The following is a 7,493-nucleotide window of genomic DNA, read 5'->3' on the forward strand; positions in this document are numbered from 1 at the left end:
GCTCCCCGCACGAGGGGCCCAGGGAGTGTTAGCGGGCAGCAGCAGGAGCTGGGAACTCTGACCTTCCCTGCCCCCAATATCCACCCCCCCAAGTTGGAGTCAGTGGCCAAACCACTGACCCCCAGTCCCGATTGCTGACTTGAGTCATGTTTTGGTTGTCTTGGGTCTAGGGGTCAAGTATGCACTATGCACTCAACCCCGGGGAGAACAGCTACGAAAGTTGTGTTCTTACAATTTGAGGTCACAGAGGGCTCCCACGCCGAAGCCCACCCACCCCAGCCTAGGCTGATCACTGATAAACCCGCGCTGTTGCCCGCTGGCTTGAGTAAGGGGTAAAACGTTGCATCAGAGTAACATGCGCTTTGGTTAAGGCTCACCTAGAAGGGCCACCCAGCAAAATCTGTTTCCTTTACAGTAAAATACCTACTCTTAGGATCTGAGTAGATGGATTAAATGGGATTATTCTTTTCTTCTCTACAGTTATCTGATTTTACTGACTTACTGATATCTCCCTGCATTTCCAAATGACTATTGTTTTCATACAGAGAAATGATACTAAGCATAATAAAAAACATTTAAACGATGCTTTCCTGATGTGTTACCTAGAGGCTTCATTTGCATTTTCAGTAAAACACCTGCACTTCTTTATGGATAATTTATGCACTACTAAAATGCCAGCTAAAGAAATGGAAAAAGTGAACAGAAAAAAAAAATAGTACTCATACTGTCATCCACTGCTGATCAGTGGAGAGCTATAGAGATATTTGCGTTTCTTTTTCATAATCAGAGTACCTACCATACAAGATGATCAGTTAGTGAAGATATTTTCCATTCTTTTCCTATTGTTGGTTTGTTTACACAGTTGTGTGCATATTGTAGACTTTTTATTCTGTATTTCCCACTTAACACTCTAAGTACATCGTGTTTCAAAAATTGCACTGCCCTTGCAGACAGCATTTTATGCTTCTGTGTTATTTTCCATCAAGCCGATGTACCATTGCTTATCTAGACATTTCTTCACTCTCGAACACTTAGATCGTTTCAAGTTTTCCCTGTTGTAAACAACACTGCAGTGAACGTCTCTGCACTTTAATAAGTGTGATCAGCTTTGGACCAACAAAGCTGAGAAACTGAGTCTTCAAGATGGTGATGCCACCAGGCACAGCTACCCCAGCGGGGCCACGTGGGGCTGGCAGGATCTTTATCTCGACTTTCTTTAACTGTAAATACAGTCACAGACTCAATGTTCTCTAAATTTGAATGGTAGCATCTAAAAAGTGCAAACGTAAATAGCTGTGAGGTTCCATACCTCTAGTACCATGATTATTCATTGATAGTGCAAAGAAACACGGGTGCAACTGTTTTGGAAAACAATTGTGCATGTTTGAAGAATATTACAAATTCTCGTATCATTTGTCCCAGTAATTCCATTTCTGAGAGTTTGGATACAGAGAAATATTAAAGTGCAGAGTTTGACTGTAGAGAGAAGGAGAGAGATGGGGAAATAGCCAGAAAGGGAGGTGGGATGAGAAAATGTTTAAAACAATTACTTTGGTTTAAGGTAGAAATGCACAGCTATTTGTACACTGACAAAAAAATCCAAGAATTTGGGTAGTGGTGGCAGAGAATTGATTTTCCATCTGTTGTGAGTTTGACTAATTTGAATGAGCCAATAAATTCCTGTTGTTAAGCCGACCCCTTGAATGGTATTTTTTTTAGCAACTAGGAAAGGAAAATACCATCTTACCAAAGCTCTCTCCACAATGAAGAATCTGATTGTGCCTCTCCCTGCTTTCAATCTCCAGGTGACGTGCCCAGGCCTTCCACCTAGAGGCAGTGGGTGAACTCACACGTCCCTCCATAATCTGGCCCTGGCACCTCCTGAGCATGGCACCTCCCCCTCAGGTGGGCACCCTTCCCTTTAGGCTGTGGCACAGGCTGCGGTCCCCCGAACACGCAGGCTGGCATGCGCCCACAGCCATGCACAGCCTGTCCCCGCCCCCCCCCCCCCGCCCCCGCTCCTCTCCCTCTGCAGACCCTCTCATCCTACGTGGGCTCTTAGCTGCCTCTGCTCCAGGTCCCATGGCAGAGATGATACATCCCGTATATGCCTTTATTATCGTACCCCTTTCTACCAGTCTCGGGTTATTGATTTATTTGCCTCTCTCTCCCACTAATCCCATGAGAGCAAAAAACTGTTTCTTATGCCTATTTATCCCTAGCACAACTGATTTCCTAGAAGATATCCCATTTATGTTTACTGAATGAAGGAATGAATAAATGAAGGTAAGGCAGCATCATGTCGTGATTGGAAATAAAGGTCTTAGAACTGTACCTGGCACGTATGTTAAGTACCACTGAGTGTTTGTGAAACAAATGAGCAAAATATACTGAAAAATGCTTCCAATCAGCTTTTCTGCAATTGGCGCTGTTAAAGTCTTGCGAAAGCTGAAGTGGGAACACATGGGAAAATAACAGCCCAGATTTGCAAGGGGGAGCGAGATTTCCCCATGCAAATGAGTTCCAACTCGTAGTTACGGAACTGCTTCCTGACAACTTTTGTCATGGCTTATGAAAATGGAAAGTTTTGCTTCCTGCCCTGAGCGCTTGCCTCACTGGGCTGGGTCGTGTGACTCCCTGACTTCACTGCTTCCTGTCGGCCCAAATAAACACCCAGCTCAGGAGCACGGTTCTCACGAGGTCCTCCCAGGCGGACGGTTCATTCTGGCACGTTCTTTGGGGCTTTGGTTCAAGCTCTTTAATTGCTGGTGAGCTGTGGGGCACTGAGGCAACCGTAGCTCAGTTCTACCAACTCCTGCTAAAAGACAGTGAGGGTCAAGGGTGCAGAAGGCCCGTTCCTGCCTTGGAGACGAAGGAGGGTGGCCAGATATGCGGGGGAGCATCAGGGCACAGGGGCTTGGAGCCCAGGGCCAGGGGGCAACCTGGGGCGTCCCCAGAGCTTTGAAAGGGGCTGGATGCGGCTGAAATCTCCCTTGAGAGGGACAGTTCTCTGTATTGGCTGCTGCAGATAAGACCGCGGCCTCAGATGGGAGGCTGTGCTGGGCGGCCTCTGAGAGCCGTCTTAACCCTTAAAATGCATCACCCTAAAATGAGTAGATTCAGGGTCTAAGAAGTGAACCCAGGGAACCCCATACTATTCTCAAAATCTTTGCTGCCCCAGGAGAAACCAACATGCCAAACTAGTTGGGATTTCTCATCCTCCTGCCTGCAGTTCTAACATCGCCCTGACAACAGCAGTGAGGAGGCTGAGCTGCGTGGCAGGCACGGCTCGAAGGGCCTCCAGTGGGTTGTTTCATTTAACCCTCCAAGTCAGGGACTGTATTATCAATAGTTGCATTGTATAGAAGGGGAAACTGAGGTTCTGTCTTTCTCTGGGCTGCAATAATAAAGTACCAGAAACCGGGCGGCTTAAAGGGAGCTTTATGGCCTCGCAGTTCCAGAGCCCAGGGGTCCAGGAGCCAGGGTCACCGGCCGCGCTCCCTCGGAAGCCTCCGGGGCGCCTTCTGTGCCTGCCACTCCCCGGGCAGGCTGTCCTTGGGCTTCGCGCTCAGTGTCCATCGTCTCCTGGCCGTCCGCTCTGTGTCCACTCTCCTCTTCTCATGAGGACACCAGGCTCCTTGGACCGGGCCCACCCCATCCAGCCTGGTCTCCTTTTGGCAAACGACACCTTCAAAGACTCTGTCTCCAAGTAAGGTCGCAGCCACAGGGCTGGGGTCGGGGCTTGAGCGTGGCCTTGGCCACGGCGCACAGGCTCCAGGAACCTGCCCCAAGTCACACGCATGGTACAGGGGACACGCTTCCCGCCCCCGGTGGCTGAGCTGACCACCCAGGCGGAAAGGGGTGGAAAGGGGCACGCTGCGTGTCTGGGGGGGCTGGCAGGCTGCCACCCGGTTTCCTGCGCCTGCCATGAAGAACGCTCTTAACATTGTGGAATGGTTAGAAAACATCAAGAGGCCGATATGGAGACACATAAAAATGACATGAAATTCAGCTCTGGGTGCACAGGAGGATGGATTCATGGACACTCAGCAGTCATCTGTCCACACGAGGCTCTCGTGCGACAGCTGCTGGGCCGTTGCATTAGAGACTGACTGCCAAGCCTGAACTATCCCTACGCGCCCTTCGCAGGAGCTCGCTGACCGCTGCTCACGTGCAGGCTGGGCCCAGCTCAGGTGCTCAAGGCAGGTGTGGGGCCCTCCCTCCAGGAACCCTCAGCCCCTCTCCCTCTCCGGAGCTGGACATGGCCCCTACTGCAGATGCTCCGCAGGAAAGGAGAAGAGCCAGGCGCCCCAACCTCCCGAGTCCCTCTCTCACATGAAAAGGAACCTTGTCGAATGGCCTTTTTTTTCGCATGGACCGGCAAGCCGCTGGTGGCTTTGCACGTGCATTCATTCACTCAGTCCCTTGTTCTTTCCACGGTCACGGAGGAGCGCCTCGGCCCTGGGCCTCTCCAAGGACCCTCCGTCTTACGCGGCCAACGGTTGGCGCTGGTCTTGGAGCCGGACCCGAGGGGTCAGAACGCTGGCTTTGAACTTGGATGGACCTGGTTTAGGATCCCGTCCACTCCCCCTTCTGAGCTCGGGGACCCCCGAAGCCTCTGACCCTGTCGGGGCCTGGATCGGATCTGCAAACAGTGGGGAGGCCCTGGGAGGGGCGTCTGTAAAAGAGCGTGGGAAGTGGGGGGTGGGGCACCCCCACTGTCCTTGCTCTTGACCTTGACCTCTCCAGCTAGGCCCACCTCTGGGTTGATGAAGCTCATGGCAGGTGTTCAAGGAAAGAACCTCTTGCGCCCCCTTTTTCCCCATCATCACCAGGAAGCACTGCCCTTTCTTGGCCCCTGGGTGTTGGTGAACGATCTCAAGAGCCAAAATGATGTGAATCTGAAAAACAACCGAGTGTTTTCCTCACACCATCCTCCGGGAATCTGAGACAAGGAATTCGAGCTCTTGGCCACCGGCGCCCGGCGCGCAGCCCACCCCCACCCCTCCCCGCGTGAGGGGCCGACTCCTGCTCCCTGCGTCAGGCCGTTGGAATGCTGGGCCGGGCGCAGACATCCTTCTAGAAGAAAAATGACCAGCACAGAATGTTCAGAAAGAAACGGGGTGAAAACACATTTTGTGTCTTTGTGAGACTCTACAATCCAGGGCTTAGCGGAGACTTGCAGTTAGGCAGGCTGCGCGCCCCTCATTTAATCCCGTTTGGGCCTGTAAATTTTCAAAGCAGGGAACTAGGAGGAACAACGCATACTTCCTCAACGTTTCTGACAACTTTGAAACTTTAAGAACCTTGCGATACTGATTGATTTTTTTAAATTAGTAAACAGAACCCTCTTTCCCCTGTAATCCCACCGCCCAAAGGTTTACAGCCACACCACCTGGATTTGAACACCACCTGGATTTGAATCCTGGCTCTGCCATGTAGCAGCTGCTTCTCTCTTTCTGCCTCAGTTTCCTCATTTGTGACATGATGTTCATTCTAGGACCCACTTCGCAGGCTGTAGTGAGGATTAAATTAATTATAAATCAAGCACTTAGGACAGCCTGGAACATTGCTGTTGAGGCAGGCTAGATAGGGAATCAATTGACAAATCTGGAACCTGGCAGAAAAATGGCCACGTTGAACCCGTGGCCATCGGTACCTCAAGATGGCTGCTGGAAAACCCTGGCAAGAACTCCCATTCAGAACGAGAGATCCTCCAGAGTCCAGGAGAAGCCCGGATATTCTCCAGGGGCCTTATCACTGGGCCCTGGGGGATTGATGGGTGGGGTAATCAATCAAAACAGCAAACAGCTGGGACTCCTCCCCTGCCATTAGCAAAGGGGTGGAATAATTAATGGTTGAAAAAGGAAGTACAAAGCCCGAACCGTTCCCCTGCTCTTGCCTGCCCCACCCCCTCCCGCCTGGAATAGCACACAGTAAACCTGGGAATTTGTAATCTGTAATGGGGAATTGTATTCTGTAAATCAGCCCTCTTGATCACTTCTCAGTCCCTTCCTCTCTACCTCGGGACACTTAATCTGTTATTTTCTCTCATTTCTCTTCTCTCCATCCCCTAATAAATTACTGGCTTAACTAACCTGGCTTGCCCTTGAAATTCACTTTTCATAGTTTAGCCAAGGACCTAGAGAAAATCCGGCAACACTACGAATATGTGTATTGTATATTCATTAATTTGTATATATTTTTCTTAAATAAAATTAGATAATATTAATCATTGTATTTGGTAGTCTCTCTTTTTATGGATTAATGATAATTTATTTGAGCCCACATTGCCAGTCATATAAGTTGTTTCTTAATTTTCACATGATAGAAATGCTGCCATTTATACTTTGACACTTGGGTCCTTGTCAGTTTGTCTAATTACTCACTTAGAATTAGTCCCTAGAAGCTGGGTCAGATGTTATGCTCTTTTTTAGGGATAAAATAATATCAAATAATGTCGAATTTATCTCCACTTTAAATTCCAACAGCATAGAATGAAGGTGCCACCACTGGCTATTTTGATTCTATTCAATTTTTTTCCCATCAGACCAGCAGAATTTTATCATTGTTTTAATTTTTATTTGTTTTATTAGTAGGAAAATTAAAAATGTTTGTATGTTCATGGTTATTTTTACTTTTACTTTTTCCATTGAGAATTTCCTGGTTATGTCCATTGCTAAAATATGAATTCATCTTGTTGTTTTCTAAAAGCTCTTTATATATTAAAGATATTAGCCCTTCTCTAGCATTTATATTGCAATCTTTCCTCAGTTTATTATTTGCCTTTTAGCTTTGTCAATTGCCAACATATATTTTCATTATTCAGAATTTTTATGTGTGTACATATGTTTTCAGTACTCAAATCTAGCAATATTTTCCATTGTGATTTTTATCCTGGGAATCATAGTTATAGCATCCTTCCCCATCACCCCCCTTCAAATTATTACAATACTCTTTTGTTTTCTTTCAACATTTTTATAATTTTATCTTCATATTTAAAAATGAAACTTATCTCAAACTTACTTGCAACTGGAATCTAATACGTGTGGGTTTCTCCTCTGGACTCAGTGATTCTATAAACTAATCATTATCCGAGTCAGTAATGGATGTATTAAATAAACTCTATCAACTTCTTTGAATGGCAGGCTTTCAAAAAAAAGAAAAAAGAAAAAGAAAAGAATAAAATCTCCTCTGCTTGTTATATTGTGAGTAAACATGTTTTGAAAAATATCATGCGAACAGCCATGTACACAATTATTTACTGTAAGGAAGAAACAAACTCAAATTCAATTTCAGGATATGAAAGGAGTAGGACAAAGAAGTGCAAGGTTCAAGAATTTCTTCCAGGGAAATGGACTTGGCCCAGTGGTTAGGGCGTCTGTCTACCACATGGGAGGTCCGCGATTCAAACCCCGGGCCTCCTTGACCCGTGTGGAGCTGGCCCATGCGCAGTGCTGATCCGCGCAAGAAGTGCCCTGCCACACAGGGGT

Source organism: Dasypus novemcinctus, chromosome 15 (assembly GCF_030445035.2).
Source record: "Dasypus novemcinctus isolate mDasNov1 chromosome 15, mDasNov1.1.hap2, whole genome shotgun sequence".
NCBI classification, from domain to species: Eukaryota; Metazoa; Chordata; class Mammalia; order Cingulata; family Dasypodidae; genus Dasypus; species Dasypus novemcinctus.